At 41.5% G+C, this 26,955-nt stretch overlaps 1 long non-coding RNA gene across 1 annotated transcript in view; it reads right to left on the bottom strand.

Annotated features, from left to right (window-relative positions):
- LOC116664791 overlaps positions 1–17,695 on the bottom strand; it is a 37,340-nt gene extending 19,645 nt beyond the window's left edge. Inside the window, exons 1-2 of the long non-coding RNA XR_004321237.1 lie at positions 17,433–17,695; positions 14,532–14,696 (exon numbers count right to left, since the gene is read on the bottom strand). This is a non-coding gene — a long non-coding RNA (uncharacterized LOC116664791). The remainder of the gene's footprint in view (positions 1–14,531; positions 14,697–17,432) is intronic.
- Between the last annotated feature and the right edge of the window lie 9,260 nt (positions 17,696–26,955).

Below are 26,955 nucleotides of genomic sequence, written 5' to 3'. Positions count from 1 at the left end.
TCTGATGAGGGGCTTTTGAAGACTTTTTAAATGGCAGATCTTTTGGCATTTAGGGGTGGGGGGGCCGCAGCAGACATCCTGTAGAGCAGGCAGGAAGCAATTCTGATAGATGACTCTGCAACGAGATTACTCTCAAGCGCTTGGCAAGACTGTTTCTATTGTCGATGTGATCAACCTCAGCTCTGTATATTAATATATCTTTTTCTGACTACAAAAGCAATATAGGCTTATTATAAAAATTCAGATATCACAGAAATATGTAACTCTAAATGTAAATAATACCTTATAATCTCACTCTGCCCTGATTTTCACCATAACCGCTGTGAAGTTAGATACGCAGTCTTCCAGAGTTTTGTTTGTGCGTCTGCATGTACCTATAAATGTGTGTGTGTGTGTGTGTGTGTGTGTGTGTGTGTGTGTATAAACAACAAGTTCACACTGTATAGCACAGGGAACTCTATTCACTACCTTGTAGTAGTAACCTATAACGAAACAGAATCTGAAAAGGAATATATGTATGTATATGTATGATTGAAACAGGATGCTGTACACCAGAAATTGACACAACATTGTAAACTGACTATACTACAATAAAAATAAATAAATAAAGGTTACATACAAAATGCTAGCCAATGGTTTCTGATATCTTTAAAATAAGAACAATTCAAAAGAATCTATTTGTAAAGCAAAGAATTACTGAGAACACATCTCTCCAGATTTTAGAAATGTGAAAATCCACTGATGTGTAGCCATATGGCGGTTATGTTGATTTCCTTGAAGTTCACCCAAAAGGATTGTTCTCATGCAGTATTTATTAAAATGTATGTTTTCTGTCTAACATTATTGAACAAAACAAATATTTCCCTGGACCAGCCTAACCATCTTATTAACTGTAAATTGCATTATCCAAAATGCAATCAATATTCTTCTGGTATTCAGTGCTCCCAGCGTATAATTCTAAACCACATTAGTAGACGGAGAAGCCTGCATAAGATTTAACAGGCTTTGTCTTGTCTAGCTATTGTTCAGATTTCTTCATCCAAACCGTGCAGTCTGAAGTGAGCATTAATTATCACCAAGAGCAGGGAAAATGTCATTTGGAAAAAAAGCCACCATTGACTATCGTAGGTAAAGAAACGGCATTTTCAGGTTTGGACACCCAAATCACATGTTCCTGCAAAGAATATGTTTTGAGCATGTTTTATATTCTAAGCTCTAAGCTGGGCAGGTCAGTGATACAAAGACAGTTAAAACAGTGTCTACCCTGGCAGAGATTTCTTAGGAGATGGTTTCTCTCTTTAAGAAAGACTCTAAAACATTCTACTATTTGGTGATTTAAGCTCAGATACTAGATACCAAGCAAAATTATTTGCTTTCAAGCTAGCATTTTTACTATGCAGGTGCGTATTAATATCCCCTCCTCAGTGCAGAAGGCTCTCACCCACCACAGAGCAGAATTTTTTGTTTCCTTGAAATGAATTTCTGCTAAATGAATTCTTTCATTAGAAAATCAGGTAGCCTTTCTGCAAAACAAGCAAAACATAAAAAGCACTGTCTCTGAATGTAAGAAAATTATAATTAAAAAAGCAAGCATCTAAAGATCACATACGCTGAAAATGCATGCTTAACGGCGCGCATACAGCACACAGCAAGTACGTGGTGCTTTCCGCTGTTGAATTAACATATTAATTAGATTGGACACATTTTTTAAATTCCCTTTTGTCCATAAAAGGCTTATCCACTTACTAAATTTGACTCAGAAAATGCCAGCACAACCAGAAATGCCAACTACAAAAGGAAACGTATCAAAATTTATCCAGAAACCCTGACAGTAATTGAGTGTTTCACTGCTTCACATCCCAGTCCTGCTAAAGACATTGTAGTTCCTGGTGTCTTAGGATTTGGGGAAGTTCTGCTTTACCTTCAAACCTCCACACATATCTAGCTGTATCTCTAAAGCAACTTTTTATAGGTTTCACTCTAAGTCCACTTCTAAAATTTACTTTTGTCTTACCAATTTATTAGGTAGAGAGGTAAATGGATAGTTGATTCATTTCCTAAGACGCAAGAATTTAATATCCAACTCTTAAGATGAGTGGTCTGATTTCTAAAGTCAGCTTTCTCCTTACTAATTTGGTAACTCTGACCCAACCAGCAACACAGTTGCTGTCATTGGAGAGGCAATCCGAAAATGTCACTGATGATGTCACTGTCTGTGAGTGGAGACACCATGGTGGCACACAGTCTGATAGAAAACACATTCCTACCTGTACAGATATGTGTAAAACAACTGAAAGTGCTGAATTTCAGATGACACACCTTTTGGGCAGATTTTGAAATTATTATTAATTCTACAATACATGACTGAACCTTTCCTACCACTTCTTAACTTTCCCCATAATGGCTTTTATGCTAACCTCTATTCTTCACCCAAAAATTTATTAACCATCTTTTAATTGACCCAAACTCTGATTTTGGCCCTGGGAACACTGGCCTATTTGCTCTCTGATTCTGTCTGTCTGTCTCTTTCTCTCTCCCATCTCGTCCCCCTCCTCCCCTCTATTTAAGAAGACTTTCCTTCCTGCTTCCAGCTCCGGATGGCAGTGAGAGCCTAGCATTCCTCTAGCTTTCTCTGCTTTCCTTCCTGCACTCAAACTTTATAACCCAAAGTCTTTGTTCAGTTGGTACGTCAGCGGGGCAGGGGGAGGAGGACATCCCGAGTTCCACTGGTCACTGAAAGAAGAAAATCACTTAAACCACTGCCATCTAATTTGCCTTAATATCCAACCTTCCAGGCCTTAGGTTACAAGGCTTCCCTTAGCAAGGGACATCTGTGAAATCCTGAGAGAATCAACTGTCACCATCACACCTACATCTCGACCTCACAGACACACATCAGCACACACAAACACTGATGCAAACACACACACACATACACAAAACACATCTACACTCTTACCTACACATACACACATATTCAATTTATGAGGTTTCAAATCTATAGAATTTCAAATGACATCACCCACAGTTAATACAGTTTTATGGGCTGGCAAAATCCAAGGGTGGAGAGCCAAAGTGTTTTAACGGCAGCCAGCAGGTTAGTACGACAATATCTTGCCAGGATGCCATCCCACGGGCAAGTTCCTTGGGATGCCTCTCTCGTCCGTCACTGCCCAGGGTTGGTCCCCAGCAGGCACTAGCTATTCCCTCTAGAACTCTCCTGGCGCAGCCTATACTATCACTCACCAAGGTCTACGTATGATGCTTTTTTCAAGGGAGGAGGGGTAGGCAGTGAATCATTATAAGTTTGGTTTGGTGGGAAGGAACGATGAGAACTCCAGTTCCAGCTTGACATGTTATTACAGTTGAACTGTGTCCCCCAAAAGATACGTTAAAGTCCTAACCCCCCACACCTCAGAAGGGGACCTGATTTGGAAAACAGGGTTTTTGCGGATGGAATTTGCTAAGATGAGGTCATACGGGAGTAGGGTGGGCATTTAATCCAATATGATGATGCACTTACAAGAAGAGGGAAGAAGGCCATGCGAAGGCAGACACAAGGGAATGCCATGTGATGACGAGGGCAGAGCCTGGAGGAGGGGAGATTAGAGAGGTGTGTCTACCTGCCAAGGGATGCCAAGGGTTGACAGCCACCACCAGGGGCTGGAAGAAGCAAGGAAAGATTCTACCCAGAGTCTCAGAGGGAGCCTGGTCCTGCTGACATCTTGATTTGGGGCTTCCAGCCTCCAGAACTGTGACACAACCATGTTCTGTTGTTTTAAGCCCCAGGTTGTGATACTTTGTTCCAGGAGCCCCAGGGGACAGACCTGCATGTAGACGTCAGGGAACATCCCCTTCGTCCTGCTGGGACTTTTTGTCTCCACATAAACAGGCTGTAAGGCGGGTATCCCTGGACTGCGGGAGAACTTATGAGATAATTTGTGTTAAAAAAAAAACCCCATAAACTTCCGGTTCTATTTTGTGTCCGTTCAATTGTATTATAAAACAAGCTCAGGAAGAGTGGGTGGTGACTAGCTATGCCATGTGGCATTTAGTGTTTCACACTCAGGACAAGTTCACGCACATTCAGAGAGCATCAGTGAAGGGAGAGCGCCCATTCCTCCCACGGCCAGTGAGAGAGGCCAGCCAGCTGGCTCCTGGCACGTCCTCGTGCCCAGGGCCTGAGCTACATCTTTAGAAAGAAACCATGAAAGCAGCATTTATTTTACTTCTCAAAATGGAAGACCAAATGAGGACACATTGTATGTAGGGTAACCAAAAGCTAAGTCAATCTTTCTAGAAGGTCTAGGTATCTGTTTACGCAGCTGTATTGGCCTTGAAATTGTGCCTCCATCTTTCTTTAATTCTCTTGAATTCCAAAGGTAATTTGTGAACATTTTCTCCATTTAAAAGATTCAAACAAGTTTATAGCGATACAAGCTCACGTCAGCAAACAAGAAAAATCTCAAATAAACAACCTAACCTTACACCTAAAGCAGCTAAAGAAAGAAGAACAAACAAAACTCAAAGTTAGTAGAAGGAAAGAAATCACAAAAATTAGAGCAGAAATAAATGAAATAGAGACTAGAAAAGATCAATGAAACCAAAAGCAGATTCTTTGAAAAATAAACAAAATGATAAACCTTTAATCAGACTCATCAAGGGAAAAAGATAGAGGGCCCAAATTAATAAAATCAGGAATGAAAAAGAAGTTACAGCCAACATCACAAAAATACAAGGGATCATAAGAGGCGACTATGAGAAACTATACGCCCCCAAAAAAGGACAACATAAAAGTGGACAATTTCTTAGAAAGATACAATTTGCCAAGACTAAACCAGGAAGAAATAGAAAATATGAACAGACCAACTACCGGTACTGAAATCAAATCAGTATTTTAAAAACTCCCAAAAAACAAAAGTCCAGGACCAGATGGCTTCACAGGCAAATTCTACCAAATATTTAGAAAAGAGTTAACACTTACCCTTCTGAAACCATTCCAAAAAATTGTAGAGGAAGGAACCCTTTCAAACTCATTGAATGAGTCCACTATCACCCTGATACCAAAACCAGGCAAAGATATCACAAAAAAAGAAAATTACAGGCCAACATCACTTATGAATATAGATGTAAAAATCCTCAACAAAATACTAGCAAATCAACTCCAATGGTGCATTAAGAGGCTCATACACCATGATCAAGTGGGGTTTATCCCAGGGATGCAAGGATTATTCAATATCCACAAATCAATCAATGTGATACACCACATTAACAAACTGAAGAATAAAAACCATATGACCATCTCAACAGATGCAGAAAAGGCTTTTGATAAAACTCAACATCCATTTATAGTAAAAAACTCTCCAGCAAGTAGGTATGGAGGAAACACACCTCAACATAACAAAGGCCATGTATGACAAACCCACAGCTAACATCAGAGTCAATGGGGGAAAGCTGAAAACATTACTTCTAAGATCAGGAACAAGACAAGGAAGCCCAATCTCACCACTTTTATTCAACATAGTTTTGGAAATCCTAGCCACAGCAATCAGAGAAGAAAAAGAAATAAAAGCAATCCAAATTGGAAAAGGAGAAGTAAAACTGTCACTGTTTGCAGATGACATGATACTATACATAGAAAATCCTAGAGTCATTACCAGAAAACTACTAGAGCTCATCAATGAATCTGGTAGAATTGCATTAATATATAGAAATCAGTTGCATTTCTATACACTAACAACAAAATAGCAAAAAAAGAAATAAAGGAAACAATTCCATTTACCATTGCATCAAAAAGAATAAAATACCTAGGAATAAACCTACCTAAGATAGCAAAGGACCTGCACTCTGAAAACTATGACATGGATGAAAGAAACTGAAGATGACAAAAACAGATGGAAAGATACATTGTGTACTTGCAGTGGAAGAATCAATATTGTTAAAATGGCCATACTACCTAAGGCAATATACAGATTCAATGCAATCCCTATCAAATTACCAGTAACATTTTTCACGGAACTGGAACAAAATGCTAAAATTTGTATGGAAACACAAAAGATCCTGAATAGCAAAGATAATCTTAAGAAAGAAGAACAGAGCTGGGGGAATCATGCTTCCTGACTTCAGACTATTGCACAACGCTACAGTAATAAAAACAGTGTGGTACTGGCACAAAAACAGACACATAGATCAATGGAACAGAATAGAAAGTCCAGAAATAGGCCCACACATTTATGGTCAATTAATCTATAACAAAGGAGGCAAGAATACACAATGGAGAAAAGACAGTCTCTTCAATAAGTGGTGCTGGGAAAACTGGACAGCTACCTGTGAAAGACTGAAATTAGAACATTCTCTAACATCATATACAAAAATAAACTCAAAATGGATTAAAGATCTAAATATACGACCAGATACTATAAAACTCCTAGAGGAAAACATAGGCAGAACACTCTTTGACATAAATCACAGCAAAATTTTTTCACACCAGCTCCTAGTGTAATGGAAGTAAAAACAAAAATAAACAAATGGGATCTAATTAAACTTAAAAGCTTTTGCACAGCTCAGGATACCATCAACAAAACAAAAAGACAACCTACAGAATGGGAGAAAACATTTGCAAATGATGCAACCAACAAGGGACTAATTTCCAAAATACACAAACAGCTCATACAGTTTTAATATCAAAAAAAAAAAAAAAGCAACCCAATCAAAAGAAGGGCTGAAGACCTAAATAGACATCTCTCCAAAGAAGACATCCAGATGGCCAACAGGCACATGAAAAGATGCTCAACAAATCAAAACTACAATGAGGTATCACTTCACACTAATCAGAATAAAAAGTCTACAAATAATAAATGCTGGAGAGGATGTAGAGAAAAAAGAACCCTCCTACTTTGTTGGTGGGAATGTAAATTGGTGCTGCCACTATGGAGAACAGTATGGAGTCTCCTTAAAAAACTAAAAATAAACTCACCATATGATCGAGCAATCCCACTCCTCGGCATATAACTGGAATAAAATATAATTCACACATGCATCTAAATGTTCACAGCAGCACTATTTACAATAGCCAAGACATGGAAACAACCTAAATGTCCATCGACAGATGACTGGATAAAGAAGATATGGCATATTTATACAAGGGAATACTACTCACAGCCATTAAAAAGAATAAAACAATGCCATTTGCAGCAACATGGATGGACCTAGAGATCATCACTCTACGTGAAGTAAGCCAGAAAGAGAAAGAAAAATACGTATGATATCACTTATATGTGAAATCTAAAAAATAGACACAAATGAATTTATTTACAAAACAGAACCAGAAACAGACTCACAGACACAGAAAACAAACTTACGGTTTACCAGTGGGGTAAGGGGGAGGGAAGAGATAAATTGGGAGTTTGAGATTTGCAAATACTACTATACAGAAAAAAGATAAACAACGAATTTCTACTGTATAGCACAGGGAACTCTATTCAGTATCTTGTAGTAACCTATAATGAAAAAGAATATGAAAAGGATTATATGTATGTATATGGATAACTGAAACATTATGCTGTACACCAGAAATTGACACAATATTGTAAACTGACTATACTTCAATAAAAAGAAGAACGAAAAAAAAAAAGATTCAAATAATGCTGGATAAAAAGAAGAACAGTTGAAAGTCCCCTCCCCTCGCCCCATTCCTCCCCTCCTTCTTGGAGATAATGTGTTAATAGGATCCCTGTCCCGTGGACCACTTTCCTGTGCATTTCCACACATGCACATGTCTGTAAGCACACAGAGAGGTTTTTTTTTAAGTCACTCCCTTTCTAACTCCAAACCTCCAAAAGCCATAAGCCTTTCCTGTCCTCTTAGTTGCATTCTATATATACAATCTGAAACTCTTCTCCACATAAGATCTTCACATCACACTGTGAATTTTGCCCTGTTAGGAATTTGGTAGGGGGTGCAATAGAGACTTTTTAAGTGCCATTTAAAAGCAATTTTTATTTAAGACACTTTTTTTTTTGCTCTCATTATCTTTGTTATTTGTTTATTTTTTAAATTGAAGTAGAGTTGATTTACAATGTTGTGTTAGTTTCTGGTGTACAGCATAGAGATTTGGTCATACAGACATATTTTCTTTTTCATATTCTCTTTCATTACAAGTTACTACAAGCCATTGAATATAGTTCCCTGTGTTACAGCAGGACTTCGCTGTTTATCTTAGGAGACTTTCATTACATGATTATGTACAATACCTCTCCTACATCAAATGAGATTAGATGTCGTAGAGAAAAGGTAAGCTGTCCCAACAGCAATTAAAGTCCACATTTGCTTTAAGAGCAAAGTCCGAATGTTATTCATATCAATCAGTGCTATCATGTCCACAAGTTCAAAGTTTCCAAACTTAGTATGGTTACGAAGATTTTAAAAGCTACAGATTGACTTGTCATCAAAATAACCCCCTCTGCTTTAGGTCATCAGGCCTCTGTTGCTTCCCTCAGGCTTGCAAGCTGGGGTCCTTTTTAAATCCTCTTTGCTTTGCCCTCTGCACACAGCTCATCACCAATTCATTTCCTGACTGTGCGTTGGCTTCAGCCTCCTCTTCCCTCCCCAGAGTCAGCAGCCTCCCCGCACGGCCTCTCCCCTGCATCGTACCCGCGGTCTCCTGACCAGACCCTCGGGCTGGAGTCTTCCCTGCTCTAAGCTCTCTGACAATCTCATGCCCTTGAACGCTTCCAGGCCCAAATCTTGCTGGTCATGCTATATGAGATGAAGTCTCCTGAGGAGTTTTCCGCACTCAAGATTGAACAAATAACAATAAAAATGTGGCCATGTCTCCAGGGACCCCTTGGGCCACCTCCTCAGACTGACTGTCCATCACTGAACCCCTGGGAAATGTGTATAGTGAGCATAATTACAGTTTCATGGGGAGAGAGACCCGTGACTTTCTGCTACACTCTCAAGGGCATCCTCGACTCCACAAAAACAGCATAAGAACCAGTGGCTTTATTGGAGTCTCTTATGATTTCAACACTGGCCAGAGGTCAGATTGAAATTGGTTATTCATTGATTCACTCATTAGAATAAAGGTGACAGGGCCATGAAGTGTCCTCCAGGATCACTCCTTTCTCAGGGTAGATCACAGGATGAGAGCGCACCTGTACAGCCGAAGCTTCTTGAGGAAATGACATAGTTGAGCTATGGTTCAAGGTTATGATCTCAGCTTTTTTTTTTGTTTCTGTTTATGTCAAGTTGTTTTCAGCACTGTGTTGCTAGGAGAAGTTAAGGAGACGCATATAGATTTTGGGGTGAATGAGACAGCACTTACCTGTGAAATTGTGGGAGAATCACTGAGTCTTCCTAGGTCATAACTGTTGTCAATGTATTGCCTTACTCCCAAACCCCCCATCCTGACCTCCTGTAGTGGCCAAATGGTGGTCCAGAATGACATCTCCACTCGGAACCTGTGAGCATGACTTATTTGGAAAAAGTGTGTTGAGTGGTGTAATGAAGAATCCCCAAATGAAATTTTCCTGGACTGAGATAACCCTCAGTCCAGGGACAATTATCCTTAGGAGAGAGGAGAGGCAATGTGAGGAGGGAGGCATAGATTGGAGAGATGGACCTAAAAACCAAGGAATGCCCAGGGCTGCTGGCAGTTCGCAGAAGTCAGGAGAGGGGCACAAAACGGACTCTCCCTCAAAGCCTCCAAAAGGAACTAACCCTGCCAACAACACCTTGCCTTCAGACTTCTAGCCTCCAGGGCAGTAGAGAACACATTTCTGTCGTCATAAGCTGCCCTGTTTGTGGTCATTGGTTACAGCAGCTCCAGCCGGTGAGGACACCTCCCTCTTCTGTGGATATACCATCACTTTCCCAGCTTCTACTCGCGTCTCTCTTTAGCCTTTTCTCAATGTAACAGCCAGGGTCAGAGTCATTCTGCCGAAGGCCCCCTATGGCTTCCCTCCTCCCCTGGTCCTCTCCCACACCCACCTCCAGGTAAACAGATGGCTCACTTCCTCACGCCTTCAGGGGTCTATTTCAAAATCCCACCCTGGTGAGATCTTCCCTGACTGCGCTACTTAAAACAGCACCTGCCACACATCTCAGCTGCCTCATTGCTTAATTTTTCCCCGTACTATGACTTGTGGTATTTTATTTTATTTTATTTTATTTTATTTTATTTTATTTTATTTTATTTTATTTTATTTTATTTATTTTATTTTTTCTGGGGAAGAGTTAATTAGGTTTATTTATTTATTTACTTTAACTGGAGGTACTGGGGATTGAATCCAGGACCTTGTGCAGGCTAAGCATGTGCTCTACCACTGAGCTAACCCTAACACTCCCCACTGTAGTTAATTATTTTACTTTTTGTCTGTCCCCCCGCCTCATTCCACTGAAAGTTCCATGAGAGTAGTAGGTACTTGCTACATTTCTGTTGGATGAACAAATGATGATTTAATGTAGGTACTCAATACATTTCCGTTGAATGAATGAATGAATCAGGCAATTTCCATCCAGTGGAACTCTCTACACTACCTTCACCTCCCCCATGTCAAGTCTCACATCTAAATTCATGCAGATTTACTGATCGCTCATTTCTGATGGCCTTGTATCTGTCCCTTCCTCCTTAGGTCACTGCTGCCACCACCACTTTGCCCCGTAACTCATAACGTAGCTTATGCCTTAGTCTCTCTGCCTTCTTAGTTCTTCCCTGAGTACATCTTAAATTGCCTGTCATGTTCTCTGCCTTCTTAGTTCTTCCCTGAGTACATCTTAAATTGCCTGTCATGTTAATGTTTCTAAAAATAGCATTTTGATATGTCTCTTTCCAACAGTAAAAAATTAAAAAATTAAAATTAAAAAAAAGGAAAAAACCATAAAGGCTCTGAAAGACAAGCTTGTGAGTGATGTTTATCTTCTTTTTTACACTGTTCTGTTATTTTTTCTCTAATTTTTCTACATTAATGGTATATTCTTCTTACAACTAAAAAGTTGTTGAAGATAAAACTTCCAAATGGTTCCATCTTGCCTACAGGAAGGCCCTCCACAGTGTGGCCCCCACTACCTGGATGTCTTCTGTTACCTCCTCCTCAGAGCCATCCCTACCCTCTATGTGCAGATCAAGCCTGAACTCAGTGAGAATGTCTCCCTCGGATCCCATGAAAGGATATCAGGTGCATAGGGCAATTCCAAGGCATGAGGGGCTACAGGCACAGTCAGATGGAAGACACGTGTCAAAGTTGCAAATCCGACTGTGTAAGAATCCCCAAAGGCAGATACTTGAGACTCAGTTCCATTCCTCACTCTAACATTCAGAAATGCCTTCTCCTCATTCAGTTATTCTTAATTTAAATTTGGAATGTTGCACTGATTTTTCTCATTGCTTAATTTTGTAATGTTAGTGTGGTCATTGTGCTTTACCATTCAACAAACCATAAGAGTTCTGAAATGCAAGCCCTCCTCTGATGATAAAGATAAATGGAATTGAATTTTAAAAACCATTTGGATTCACCAGCAACAACTGCCTTTTAACACTTGTTTGAACTCCTACCTAATTATTTTTTGGGCTTTGGGCTAGGAAGCAAAATTGCATTATGTTCTTCTAAAAGTATATACTTACAGAACCATCTGTAATCCCTTCAAAGCAATCTTTGCAAGTCACTACTGGAATACATAATGTTATAAATCCTATTAGATCATAGAATTACAGGGCTAGAAGTGATCTAGGAAACTGACAGATCATGGATCTGACAGATCCCACTGTCTTCAAAACCGCATCTTAACTGGGCCAGAAAATAAATGACCAAATGTATTGGTTCCAAAATGACTTCCACCTCCCTAAGCTGCAAAAACACTTACTCATCAAGTAAGACCAGATCGTAAACATTTACATTTAAAAAGGGAATTGGGAAGAACTTTCCAGGGCGAGGATCCGTGATCATTTCCCTTACTCTGCGCATTCGTAGGAATCACGTGTAAATGATCTGAGGCCAACCCCACCCTTTCCTCTCCTTTTGGCACTAGGTTTTCAGACGGGGTTAGTCACCAGGAACCAAATCCAGTCCACTGAGTTGATGGCCCGCCCCGCAGCCGAGTTCCCATGACAGAAGCCAGCAGAAAGAAGAGACAGACTGTGACATTCATATTAAAACAGTGGCCCCTAGGGGGGAGGGTATAGCTCAGTGGTAGAGCGCATGCCTAGCATGCTGGAGGTCCTGGGTTCATTCCCCAGTACCTCCATTAAAAATAAATGAATAAGTAAAAACCTACTTACCTCCCTCCCAACCCCACAAATGCCCCCCAAAAACCAGTGGCCTCTAATCACCAACGCCGGCTTCTAACTTGGGCAAAGGCTAAGAAGCATCTTTTATAGGGTAAAAGCAAGTCAGGTCCTGTCCTAAAAGGGACTTTATTAAAACTCCAGTCTTTGTTGCCACCACTCTCCCCACACACCATACCGGCTTTCCCACCTCCCTTCTCTGACACCCAGACTCGTAGAAACTCCCACCACACCTCAGCCAGAACAGCCCGATAAGACACAGTCAATGCTCATCACTCAGTGTGTGTTATTTTGAGCACCTCACGGCACTGACCATTTGACAAGGATGTTCTCTCCTTTAATCTTACCAGAGGGCTCTGATGTGCGTGCTGTGATGATCCCCATTCAGCTGGGAAAGGAACTATGGCACAGAGAAGTTAAGTAACTTGCCAAAGGTCACAAGGCTCATAAATATTAAATGGAGCAGAGACGTGAAGCCAGAAGTCTGACCTTAGGGACCATCCTCTAAGGCCGCCTCACGGGCCTAAGGCCTCCTTGTTGCTGACAGCAGGGGTGCTACGTGTTAAGAGACAGAAGGGGCTGAGAGAGTATGTAAGGGAGAGCCTGACCTAGCCTGGCAGTCAGGAATGGCTTCTCTGAGGACCTGGCATTGAAATTAGGGCCAGCAGATAGGAGAGTCAGCCGTAGAAAGAGGTAGGAACATTTCAACCCAGAAAGTGAATTTGATACAGGAAAAAATGGGGCGCGAAAGGATGGCCGTGTCCCAGGTCTTGGGTGAGTCCCTGGGACACACCCCACCAAGTGAGGGTCCTGGGTTTCGCGCGGGAAATAGTTCAAGAGCGAGCCACAGTAGAGTGAAGGTATACTTATTCAGAGAGATACACACTCCATAGACAGAGCACGGGCCGTCTCAGAAGGCAAGAGAAAGGCCACAACGTGCAGGGTTGTTAGTTTTTATGGGCTCAGTAACTCCATATGCTAACAGGTGAGGGGATTAGTCCAACTACTTTGGGGGAGGGGATGGGCTTTCCCGAATTGGGCCATCACCCACTTTTTGACCTTTTATGGTCCACCTTGAAACTGTCCTGGCACCTGTGGGAGCGCCATTTAGCAGCTATTGTGTTATGACGAGCGTATACTGGGAGTTGACTCTTCCACCACCTTGGTGCTAATGGCTGTGTCATTCTCTTAAGGGTTGCGCCTGCCCCCTTTCCTCCCCGTCTCAAATTCACTCCCTCATTCATTCATTCATTCATTCACTCACTCAGGGTATGAGAGCTGCTTTCTTGGAGGCATCGGCCTCTGCAGCCAATTCCCTGGGCAGGAAGCAGAGGTTGATATTCACACTCGTTACCCTGCAAATATTTACTGCCTCCTGTGCTGCACCACCACTAACCCAGGGAATCAAGAGCTGCAGGAGGCTGTTTGGCAAAGGATGAGAACCTTTCTCCCTGACACATTCACATGAAGGCCAGCTGTGGATGGAGGTCCTTCACTTGATTTATTGCTTATTAACACTCCTTTCAAGGAAAGAGGCCAAGTGCTCCTGACTTGCGATGCACTAATAGTGCAGAGTGATGGGAGAGCCAACGTCTAGGCCCCTCTGCACCCCAGAGTTCTGGAGAGGAAGCTATCCCAGCAGACAGAACGGAGCAATGGTCCAGCCAAGTGGCCCATCCCCCCAGCCTGTGAGCGCCCAGTGTTTGATTCACAGACTTAAAAATCAGACCACACAGCAGGCTTCTGTGATAACATGTTCTGTGTTGTTCTAAGTTACACAGGTGTGCTCACTATGTAAAAATGCATCAGTTGTACACCTTCTAGACCTTTCTGACCCTTGACTTTAAAAGTTTTTTTTTTTTTTTTTACATTAGGCAATGCAGTTTGCATTCTGGTGATTACTATGGGAAAAGATCATATCTGAGCTGGGACCACTGAGAGCAGTCAGTCCAGCCTTTACCAAAGTGTGTTCCCTGGAACCCTGGCATCAAGGGACGTTCTGCCAAGGAGAAATGCATTGTGGGTCCAGTAAACTCGACAAATGCTGCCTACTGTTGATTTTAGGGATTCACAGTATCAGCTCCAAAATGGAACTTATTGGTCTCAACATGTCCCTGTCATCACCACCTCCTAAATATTCTCCATGTCAGTATCATTTGTTCCATAGTCGAGGCACTGGTACCTGTACCCATCCAACGACACGAGCCAGAGACCTGGGCATTGTTTCTGACTCCTCTGTTTCCCTTACCTCTTGCAAGTACATCTGCAATTTTGCTGTCAAATCTGTCCACTCTTGCCCCGTTTTCATGGCCATCATCCGACATCACCAGCATCTCTTCTCAGAAATATCACAGGCCTCCTAATGGTTCTGCCTCCATCATTCATTATTCTCTACAAAGCAGCCAGAGGATCTCTGCAAAATGTAAATATTACACCTCTGATTAAAATCTTTAGGAGCGTTTGCCCCCTAGGATGAAGTCCAAAATCCCTCAAAAAGACTTAAAGTTCTACATTATCTCCTTCCTTAGGGAAGGACCTGATTCCCTTTACTTTTTCTCTTAATGGAGGTCCACTGGGGATTGAACCCAGGACCTCATGAATGCTAAGCACACACTCTTACCACCAAGCTATATCCTGTGCCTCAATGGGTGCTAATTATCTGGCCTTAGGCTGGACTCTCAACACTTTCTCCAAGCTTCCAGGCTCTCTCATTCAGGGGCTTGTGCCCTTTTCTCTGACACCTCCACCCTTACCCCAGGCAGTTCCGACCCACCCCCTTCAGCTCTCAGTGCTCTGAGGGCTCCCCCTGCCCTGTATTCCTGACCCCCTCTTCACAACTGCCCTGGAACTGACCAGGGTTTGCTCCAAGCCTGTCTTCAGCACAGTATGAACCTCAACGAGCAGGGACTGTGTCTAGACTTGGGAGGCCCTGCCTCTCATGATGCCTGGCTTCGGAGGCAGTCCATAAATGCTTCTGAATAAATAATAATATTAAAGGTAAAATAAAATACAAACCCCTTTTATGCTTTCTATAATTCAGGATTTCCTAAAAAAAAATCATCCACAGATCTAGGTCTAAGACCATTTCTATAAAGATTTAGGGTTATAGCACAGGGAACTATATTCAATTTCTTGTAATAACGTATACTGGAAAAGAATCTGAAAAAGAAAAAATATGTATGTATGTATATGTATAACTGAACCACGTTGCTGTACACCTGAAACTAGCATTGTAAATCAACTACATTTCAATAAAAAAATTTTTTAAAGATCTAGGGTAAACTCCTCTCCCTCCACATACCCCATTAACCTCTTTGATCAGTACTTGTTTTACTATTTCATGGCATTTCCTTTAGGTCAGTAGGCAAGGGAAAAAATTTTCCCCCTACTCTCTCATGTTCTGTTTCTGGCACTTGTGAATTAAGCCCGACAAAAGACTGGATAGTAAGGAAAACAAAAAAGGTGAGTTTACTTATGCAGGAATGCTCAATGATGAGTAACTTAAAGGGGCAGTTAGAATTTAGAGCTTAGGTACCTAACTTAGTAGGGGAAAGGGAGGGGACAGAAAAGGCTACTATGGGAAGAACAAATGGGTTTCTTTGGAAAAGACAAATGGATTTTCAGGAGCACAAACAGGAGATAAGAAAGTTTGTGACGATGTTTGTCTATACGGGCTCAGGTGGTCTTTCTGCCTTCTTCAGGGCCATAAAACTCTCCCAGAGGGCATTTATGAGTAGACTCGCCCCAGAGGAAATTTATGACAGCCTTGTTTCCCTGAAGTTACCGCTTTGGGTCAGACAAGGGAAACTCCAAAATGGCTTCTTTCTTCATCTGTTGACTCTCAACTCTCCTCAGCTGAAAATAATTTTATGCCAAGGTAAGCATATTTTGGGGTAGCGTATTCTGATTCCCTTCAGGTCCAATAAATATAACACAGCAGGAAAAAAGCTGATGTGTGCTACCTATTACTAAAGATATCACTATAATATAAGTGAGATAATATGAAAAAAAGTGTGAATTATTACACAAACCACAATGATTACCGTTATATAAATTCCCACCTTGGTCAAAGACAAAAATCCCAAAATTTATAAGGATGTCACTAGAGCAATTATCCATCTCTGAAATATGGCATTTGACAACCTTCCTAATATCTTTTTTAATCTATTAGCCTTTCCAAGATTGTATGTATTTAAAAAAAACAAACAAACAAACCACTGAGTCAGCTAGCTTAGACTTTGGAAATCTCTAAACTTTTGTACCACCATTTTCTTTAGGACAAGTTTTAAGTATCTTATCTTAAATTTGATGTTTTCTACATTTTTCTGAAATTCTCAACCCAATTTCCCAAGTTTTTCTCACTAATCACAATAGGTAATTAGGAAGTCAGCTTGGGCCTTTTTCTGAACAATTTCCTGGTTTTGTCTTTGCAGGAAGAAAGAACAGTAAGTTACTGGGAAAACTCTAAGAAAAACGTTGAATAAGAGCCTAACTTTGTGTAAGTGCAGGAAATCTATCAAAGTTTCCCCCAAAGGATTTTTTTTTTTTAACAAAAACAACTAAAAAGCAAAACTATCCCTAGAAAAAAATTCAGAAGATGTCAATATTCCAAAGGGCTTACTTCTTACATCTAGCTTATATTTTAGTTTCTGGGTATAATTCATATCTGACATATAAAACTGAGGTTTGGTCCCAGTTCCTCAGCCGAAATCCTTTCTCTTAAGGAAAAGAACTTCATGATTTCATTGGCAATGTTTTTTTAACGTGCAGAACGCTTAAGTGCGGGTAATCTCTCGGTTTGTCCTTAGACTTACATTACAAATATTTAAAGCTTCGCAAGGTCACCAATGGTTTGCATTTTCCCAATTAATTGTTGGATATAAATACCCCGGCCCCCATGGTGGGTTGAGAAAAGGTAATTTACGGATGATGTAAAAGGCTGAAGAACTCCCAGAATAGGGTTTTTAGTTCACATGGTGTTTCCTGGGTAGCACCCACAATTACCGGAGGGAAAGAGGGAGTCTTCCTGGAGCCACCTGTTTGACTGCTGCTGACTCACTTAATCCCGAACCGGTAGAGACCTGGGTGTAGACACAGTGATTTCTGGGGAAGGGGCTTCTAATGATGAAGAGAATTCTAAAGGTGGTACCTGCCGGCGCCCCCTCACCCCTGCCCAGGCTCCGCGCGCTCCGCGGACGCACGGTCCAGGCGCCGCCGCGCGCCCCGAAACCGACACGACGCTGACAGGCCAGCCGGCCAGGGTGCCCCCGGCCTTGGGCCCGAGGCAAGCGCGTGACTTGGTTTCCTGGGTCATTCCGCGCGGCCCCACCCGGCCGGGCGAGGCACAGGTTCCCAGCCAGGCCGGGCGTCCTCACCCAGAGCGACCGCCACTCCCGGAGCCCGCGTGGCCGCCAGCCACCCGCCCGGTTTACTTTCATATTTAGCCAGGCTCTACCCACAATGCATTTGTTGAAAACTGAAATGCAAAAAAGGTTAGTGGTTAACATAATCTTTACAAATGCTACTTTAAAAAGAGCGATTTTGTTTTGTTTACATTGTATTGAATTGGGAAGTTGTACGCATTTTATTTTTCACGGTTGTGACATAGGCCATGAAAAGTCTCCTTACTTAAAAAAGTGTCTGGAAAGGGACTATAAATAGTCAAAGATCCAGCCTCCTACTTAGTTGGTCCGAGGTTTGTGGATTACCGTTATAATGTCTAACGATGTCTCCCTCCACAACCACGCTTGACTGACTGTGTTTTGCACTTCTTAAGAAGCAATACTCTGCAGTGTTTATGTAAATAAACTAAAATGCAAATTTAAAGAAAGTTTTAGTTTTTAATCTAAAAAGAAAAACGTTAAAAATAGCCTGCTTGGTTACTTTTTTTGGTAAAGTTAACTTTCTAGCAGCATATTTATGCATTCAAGTTTCAAAGTGCCTGAAAGGAAAAAAAAATGAAAAAAAAAACCAACAACTTTGTTTTAATTAGCTTTAAACTTATCAAAGAATGTACCGGTATTTAGAAATTTTATTTAAAAAGTTGCTAATTGATGGCAACAGCAATGCATTTCTTATAAGTCAGGAAGGAGGGGGAAACCTATCAAAGCTTCCTCTCATATGTCTGTGTATGGAAAAAACCTGGAAGATACATATTCAATTATTAACAGTGTTTACTTAACTCTAGGGAATGGGATTTCAGGTGAGAGCATTTAAAGAGACTTACAGCATGGAGGGGGGAAGGTATAGAACATTTGTTGCCAAAATTCAGTATATTTGTAGGTGTCTGTGAATGAATAGATAACGTTTTTTTGGCATTAACTTGTTTATTGTTTCATATATGAAGTACATACGTTTGCAGACCCAGATAGATACCCAACTGAAAATCAGGTTAGAAAAGAGGAGTAAGTCAGTTTCTGCTGGGTGGCAAGACTTCCTGACTCCGTCTCCACGCGTCCTTTCTGTCTGCAGCTGTCAGCCCCCAGCTGTCATCTCTTTGGTTCAACTGCTGTGATCAGCTGCCTTTACACTCAGATTCAGTCAACAGGTTCCAACACACTTAGCAAAGAAACTTGACTGCTTTGTTGAGAAATAGGCACCCTCTACTGTAAATTTGTTTAGGGAAAAAGCCCTTGAAAAAAATTGGAGAGAAGGGTCTGTTTACTAAATCTTGATAGACAAAAAGGGCACCATTTGCTTAGTAAGGACCACCCTCAGCTGGAGAACACACACAGCTCACACTCTCAGGCCAGTGGCAGCTTGTTAAAAATGGGTACTTTGTGTCAGCCTTGTTGAACTTGATATTAATTCCTGAATTTAAAAGCATTAAGATGCAAAGTCCCCAAATTCTACGCAACTGGTAGTCTAGAAATGTTAGAATGCCAGAATCTTGTTCAGTGTTATAGACATGACAGGGATTTCCACATCTATTTCAGATGACTAAAAAACCTCTCAGAGGTGAGATCCCATTGTGAAGGAAATGGACTAAGTTTTTGCTCCTGTAATTTCAACCCATGGCACAGCCCAAGATGACAATGATTAAGATCATGTTCTTATGACTGGATAAGGAAGCTGTGGTATATTTATACAATGAAATGCTACTCAGCAATAAAAAAGAATAAAATAATGCCATTTAGAGCAACATGGATGGATCTGGAGATCATCATCCTAAGTGAAGTAAGCCAGAAAGAGAAAGAAAAATACCGTATGAGATCACTTATATGTAGAATCTAAAAAAAACAAAGAGGACACTAATGAACTGATCTACAAAAGAAACAGACAAAAGAAATAGTAAACAATTTTATGGTTACCAGGAAAAAGGGGGTGGGAAGGGATATATTTGGGAATTTGAGATTTGCAAATGTTAACCACTATATGTAAGAGTAGATAAAAACAAATTTCTCCTATATAGCACAGAATATCTTGTAATAACCTTTAATGAAGAAGAATATGAAAATGAATATACGTATATATATGCACAGCTGGGACATTATGCTGTGACACATTGTAACTGTACTTCAATTAAAAAAAAGGGAAAAGATCATGTTCTTAGTGTGAGAAAATTTTTCCACAAACACATCCGTAGGTGGAAAAAGGGAGCATCTCTACAAAACAATGACATTTTAAAAGACAATTGGAGATATATATAGAGAGAAAGAGAGAGATTATTGAAATGAGTGTTATCTTTCACCCGTCACTTCACTTTAGGGACTTCTGCAATGATCCAGCCTCCTGAGATTCATTCCCTGTATAATCATCTCTCCAGAAGTGAGGCCTGAGGTTATTCATTCATTTCTAAGGAAAAGAATACGGCAAAAGTAATAGGGTGTCACGTCCAAGTACAGTTTGGAAAAAAGACTATAGATCCTGTTAGGGTTCCTCTCTCTCTCTCCCTCCCTCCGCCTCTCTCTTCTTTGCTCTGTAGAGAGCAGCCCTGTGGAGAGGCCAGGACGTGTGTATTCAGTCTTGTGAGTGAGCGGAAAGCGAAGCAGAGAGCTTGGAGGTGGATGTCTCCCCGGTGGGGCCTTGAGATGACCACAGCCCAGGCCAACACCTTCTGTTTAGCCCGGTGACAGACCTTCAGCTGGAGCACCGGCTACCTGTGCCTGGACTCCTGACCCAAGGATATGGTGAGAAAATAAATGTCTGTTGTTTTAAATCACTGTGTTGGGTTAATCTGTCATGCAGTGAGAGAGAACTAATATGTACATGCTCTTCCCTAGAAGAGCTGTCATTGCTTAAGCCTATTTGGTTGGAACCCTTCTGCTCTGAAAGTCTCCTTCGGGGTTCAAGTGTGAGCCACGCAAGAAGATGAACGGTGTTACTTTAATGACACCTCATTTTTGCCAAGGACTTCCTTCCCAGCTTGTTCTCATCACATTCACCATCCTGGACTTCGACAGACTTGGGACTGTTTGGAAAAGCACATCTGCCTTCCAAAGAGGAAGAGTCGCTGCCACAAGGAATAGTCAACAGGAATGTGCCCCGGCTTCTGAAGACAATTGCACTTGGTTTCAGATCTATTTTGACCAATGGCTACATCATTGGAATCATCCTTCCAAGGTGATTATTTTGAAAGGGATAACCCTTACTTTGGATATTTGATGCACAGATTACTCAGTGAATGAGTTGTGCTGTGTTTATTGATTTAGCATCTGACAAACATAGGACACTTCCTACTGATAATTACTCTGTGTGGTGGGGGCTATTATCTCTGTTTTATAGACGAGGAAACTAAGGCAAAGAGGACGTGCCCAGGGTGCACAGAGTAAGCGGCAGAGCAGAGGTCTAATCTAGGCAGTCTGGGCCAGGTCTTTGCACCCTTGCTTCTGTTCATTCTTTGTTTTCTGGTTAGATCTCATATAATAACAGGGTCAAGACAATAACAAGAAGCAGCAGTTTCTTATTCATCGTAATAAAATGTTACCTCTTCTCAGACAACATTTCACTTTGGTGGGTTTAGAAAATTTACAAAATCCCAAATGGATGTTCCTTTATACATTCTCCTGTAAGAGAAAGGGAAAGAAATCAGAGCATCTGTCTTTGGTCAAATTTTGGAAGATGCAAGTTCACAAGGGCAAATAAAGATTTTGGTCTTTAGGTAAAATTTGATGATTTTTTTTTTAATTAGTAGCATATCAGATGCTGTGTAGAACTGTCCCATGCATTCGGGTGTGATGTGTCTGACCACAATGCTAGCAAAGCTCACGCCAGATCTGGATTCTGGCTTCTGGGAAGAGGGCTTTGCAGCAGTCACCTTGTTGGAGACTTGACAGCTGCTGAGTTACTAATAAACTTCCCATTTCGTCTTCTTCTTTGGTCTGTGAGGGTATCCAGCTGAGCACATCTCCTCTGGCTATAACCAAAGGAAGGGTCCTTGCTCTGGTTAGGTTTCCTGGGACCAGTCTCTCCCCTCAGTCTGCTCCTCCTTCCAGGCAAACCGCCAAAGACTTGTTTTTACCTTTACTTTGGGTCACCACTTAACAAATCGTTTGTTGTTTTATAATAATTTGCCAATTTGTCCCCAGGTAGATTAGAACCCCTTTAGTGCAATTGTATCAGTTTCATTAGCCTCACAATGCCTTGGAGTATTTTTTAAAATACTCAATGCTTATTTCTTTAAATGAACAGTTTCTATTTCCAAAGAGCCGTGTTTTCACTAATAGACAGGATCTAGGTTGGCTTCCGAAGTCATGAGAGCACCAGCTTAGTTTCTGCTCTTCAAGCTGCCAATCTTTTAAAGATTCCAAACTGCTAGGAGTATCAGTGAACCTCAGCAGGACTGAGGACTGGTAGTGAACTTGACCCTTTGATGAGTTTCCAGACTACTCATTATTGGAAACCATTATTTAAGAATGGTTACTTGACTTGTATATCTTTGTGCATTATTTAGCAATGCAAATATTTGCACTCAAGGCCCTTCTTTGATTCAAGTTCACATTTTTTTTAGCCCCTAAAAACTTGAATTCAAAAAGGATTCTGTGTATCCATGAGGTTACCCTAGGGGTTCTCCTCTTTTTGCATCCTTTACACGGAGGCATACACATCATCATTTTAATAAGGAGATTGTCAACAAATATTCTCTGGCCCCTGCCATTGACAAACACTGTGGCAAGGAACACACAAGAGAAACAACCTCTGTCCCCAAGTAGCCAATTAGATAATATATGTGATTTGCCTGCCACTGTGTTTCTCTCTGAAGTACAAGGTAACACCAAAGTATGACATAAGGTTCCCAAAGCAGTTTAGAAACAAGGAACTTCAGACCAGAGATGCTAGGCGGCTCCCCCAAAGATGCACAGCTGTGTAGTGACTCAACCACAACTCAACTCTGGTTTTCTGATGCCAAGCCCAATGCCCCATCCCAAATATTGATAGATATGTAGAAATATACATTCAGCCTGAGGAATTTCCAAGGAAAGAATAATATAATTCATGGTTTGTAAAAAAAAGATTTTATTGCATTTTAAAGAAAATTATAAGCACAATTCAGTTACAAGTAGGTTATTCAGTTTGTGAAAATGGCTACAGAAAAAAGTACATAAAATTATAATATGTAAAATTATAATAATATGTTATATTCTATACTATATGTAAAGAATGTTAATGGTGAAAGAATATATTTCCAAGAAAAGAACACAGGCAACTTTTGGTTGACAACTGCTGATGGGAAATCCATGCCACTGTCCTGTGCTGGTATCGGGCTCATCAGGATGTGCTCAAGGCTAGTGGGTTGGCAGGAGGAAGCTGCAGTGGGGGGAGACCAGAGACGGACCCCCTGCAGTGGGGGACAGTGATCTCTGTGAGACCACACTCAAATCTTCAGCAGTGAGAACAGATAGCTGGAGCCTCTGGCAACAATTCCTCCATTAGTGTCACTTTCCTTGAAATTACTTGTCATTTCCATTTGCTCCTCTGGGAGGTAAGAAGCAGGAGGACCCAGCAGGGGTGAGGTCACACGCCTGTAGCTTCCTATGCACAGTGCGGTACATACTCAATGCATATTTCTGACTAAATGAAAACCACAGTCTACAGCATAGATCTTGTCAGGTTCCAATGACTTAACTGCTGGTGTCTTGGTCTGTATGTCACATACAGAGAAAAGTCCTAAGCTCTAGGGAGGGTTGATATGTTAAAACCAAAGGCTGTTGCCACCTTGCTATGGACTAAATATTTGTGCCCCTCCCTCACCAAATCCATATGTTGAGTCCCTACTCCCCAGCATGATGGTATTTGAAGATGGTGCCTTTGGTGATTTGGTGATTGGGTCATGAGGGTGGAGCCCTCACGAATGGGATTAGTGCCTTCTAAGGAAAGAGGCTCTCTCTCCCGACCATGGGGGGACACAGTGAGAAGACAGACGTCTGCAAAGCAGGAAGGGAGCCCACACCAGGCACCAAACCTGCCAGCGCCCTGACCTTGGGTTTCCAGCCTCCAGAGCTGTGAGAAAGAAACGTTGTCCAAGCTGCCTAGTCTCTGGTAGTTTGTTATTTGCAGCCTAAGACACGCCGCATTACATCCCATTTTCTGCCACTTACCAGGAGTGTGCTCATGCACAAGTTAGAATTTTGAGGCTCGGTTTTCTCACTATTAAAACAGTTGTAATAAAACATAGGTATTGAGTGCCTCAAAGTCAGTCTTGCTGATGATTCTTTGGATCTGACACCAAAAGCAAAGGCAATAAAAACAAAAATAAGCAAGTGGGACTACATCAAATAGAAAAGCTTCTGCACAGCAAAGGAAACCAGTCAACAAAATGAAAAGGCAACCTACTGAATGGAAAAAAAATTTGTAAATCATATATATGATAAGGGATCAATATCCAAAATATATAATGAACTCATACAACTCAGTAGTGCAAAAACAAACAACCCAATTGAAAAATGGGTAGAGGATCTGAACAGACATTTTTCCAAAGAAGACATACAGATGGGCAACAGGTACATGAAAAGGTGCTCAACGTCACTAATCAGGGAAATGCAAATCAAAACCACAGTGAGATATTACCTCACCCCTGTTAGAATGGCTAAAAGACAAGAAATAATAAGTGCTTGGGAGGATGTGGAAAAAAGGGAACCCTTGTGCTCTGTTGGTGGGAATGTAAATTGGTGTAGCCACTGTGGAAAACAGTATGGCCCTTCTTCCCAACAAATTAAAAATAGAACTACCAGAACTACCAGAAGTAAGTAACAACCTTACTTCTGAGTATTTATCTGAAGAAAATAAAAAAGTAATTTAAAAAGATATCTGCACCCCCACGTTCACTGCAGCAGTATTTATAATAGTCAAGACACAGAAGCAATCTCAGTGTCCATCATTGGATGAATGGGTAAAGAAAATATTATTCAGCCATAAAAAGAATGAAATGTTGCCTTTTGTGACAACATGGTTGGACTTTGAGGGTATTATGCTAAGTAAAATAAATAAGTAAAATACTGTATGATCTCATTTGTATGTGGAAACTAAAATATATATGTGTGTATGTCTATATATATAATAACTGAGTTATTATACAGATACAGAGAACAGATAGATAGCTGCCAGAGGTGGGGGTGGGTGAGTGGACAGTGGGCAAAATAGATGAAGGAGGTCAAAAAGTACAAACTTCTAGTTATAAAATAAATTAGTCATGGGGATGTAATGTACAGCATGGTGACTATAGATAATAATACTGTATTGTATATCTGAAAGTTGCTAAGAGAGTAAATCCTAAAAGTTCTCATAAAAAATTGTAACTATGTTGATGGATGTTAACTAGACTTATAGTGGTGATCATTTTGCAATATATACAAATATTGAATTATGATATTACACCTGAAACTAATAGAATGTTGTGTCAAAGATGACTAGATAAAGAAGTTGTGGTATATTTATATCATGGAATACTACTCAGCCATAAAAAGAATGAAATAATGCCATTTGCAGCAACATGGATGGAGCTGGAGATTGTCATTCTAAGTGAAGTAAGTCAGAAAGAGAAAGAAAAATACCATATGACATCTAAAAAAATGTGGAATCTAAAAAAAGATATGAATTTATTTAAAACAGAACCAGAAATAGACTCATAGACATAGAAAACAAACTTATGGTTTACCAGGGGGTAAAGGGGTGGGAAGGGATAAATTGGGAGTTAAAGATTTGCAGATACTAACAACTATATAAAACAGATAAACAAGTTTCTACTGTATAGCACAGGGAACTATATTCAATATCTTAAAGTAACTTACAAAAAGAATATTAAAACGAATATATGTATGTATATGTATGATTGAAACTTTATGTTGTACACCAGAAATTGACACATTGTAAACTGACTAGACTTCAATTTAAAAAAAAAATAACGTTATGTGTGACTTACATCCCAATTTTAAAAAATAGAAAAAAATGGGTATGATGATAGAGTGATTAGTCCCAAACAGCAAGAGCTCAATTAATTCTATTTAACTACTATCATGATATTTATTACCTGCTCTTTATTTTCAGACATGATATCTTTGTATACTGCAGAGATGAGCGTTGCTTTGGTGTAAATTAAATGCTTTAACAATAATATCCGACTCTGCTTTGATGAGACAGATAAACTTATACCTAATCTGAGAGTTCGGGTACCAGTTGGGGCCAGCCTTATAGCCTTATACTTCTGCCTGACTCTGCCCACCTGCTCCTGATTTCCCAAGTTTATTCGCATGCCAATTCCTCCATCCCCAATTAGTCTCGGTGTTTCATCCACCAACTAACTGTACTTTCCTCCATCCAGCTCCAGGCCTGCGACCAAGACCTACCTAAGCCAACGGCTTGCCCATCCAGCCCTGAGGCCTCTGCCTGATGAATGCCTTGGGTAAGCAAAAGCCCACCCCACCCTGGACCGGAGGGCTGGAGAGGATTGTCCTTGGAACAGGGCGGCCACAGAGATGCAAAAAAAAAAAAAAAAAAAAAGGCAATAAAACTTCCAGCCTTGACCCTTAATGATGCAGTACTTAGAGCCTTTGAACAAGACCATTTTCCAGCTGATTTTGGAGCCTCAAGAAGAAAGATGGGGAGGAAGTGCTCTCATTCCATTTTACAAAGGAGGGAGGCGAGACCGGAGGGACAAATGCTTGCAGAGCCAGGAGTGGCGGGGTGGGGACAACACCAGATCCCCAAGCCAGGGCCCTCCCCGCCCACCGCGGCTGCCAGGAAGCGGGAAACTTCCAGAGAGGTGTCTCCAAGGAACACAGGTCTGGGCGAAAAGAAAGAAACAAGGACAAAGGAAAAAGAAAAAAAGGCGGGGGGAGGGGGGAGGGACGCTCCGGCCGGGGTCCCCCTGCCAAACCAGCACACACAAAGCGCTCCTGTTCGGGTCCAGGCGCCCCGGGTGCCCCACCTGACGCCCAAGGAGGACGCCGCAGAAGCCATCTCCGCCCCGGGCCCGACGGGATGAGCGGCGCCCGAGCACAAAGGCCGGCTGTTCCCTGCGGCCCGTGGCTCCGCGCCCCTCGCCGCCGCCCGCCCCCGCGCCGGGTCCAGGTGGAACCTATTGCAAGAGAAGCGTCCGGATGCTGGGACCCGCGGACCTTCCCGGGGGGCGAAGGGCCAGTTTCAGCCCCGCAGACCCGTCTCACCCGCCTTTTCTTGCAGTAGTAGAGCCGGACACTGCCCGTCTCCCGGGCCGCCTGAGCCACAGGTGGGCCTTC

This window comes from Camelus ferus, chromosome 7 (assembly GCF_009834535.1).
Source record: "Camelus ferus isolate YT-003-E chromosome 7, BCGSAC_Cfer_1.0, whole genome shotgun sequence".
NCBI lineage: Eukaryota > Metazoa > Chordata > Mammalia > Artiodactyla > Camelidae > Camelus > Camelus ferus.
Note: the sequence above shows the minus strand (reverse complement) of the source record. Positions and strands in the feature narration are given on the sequence as shown.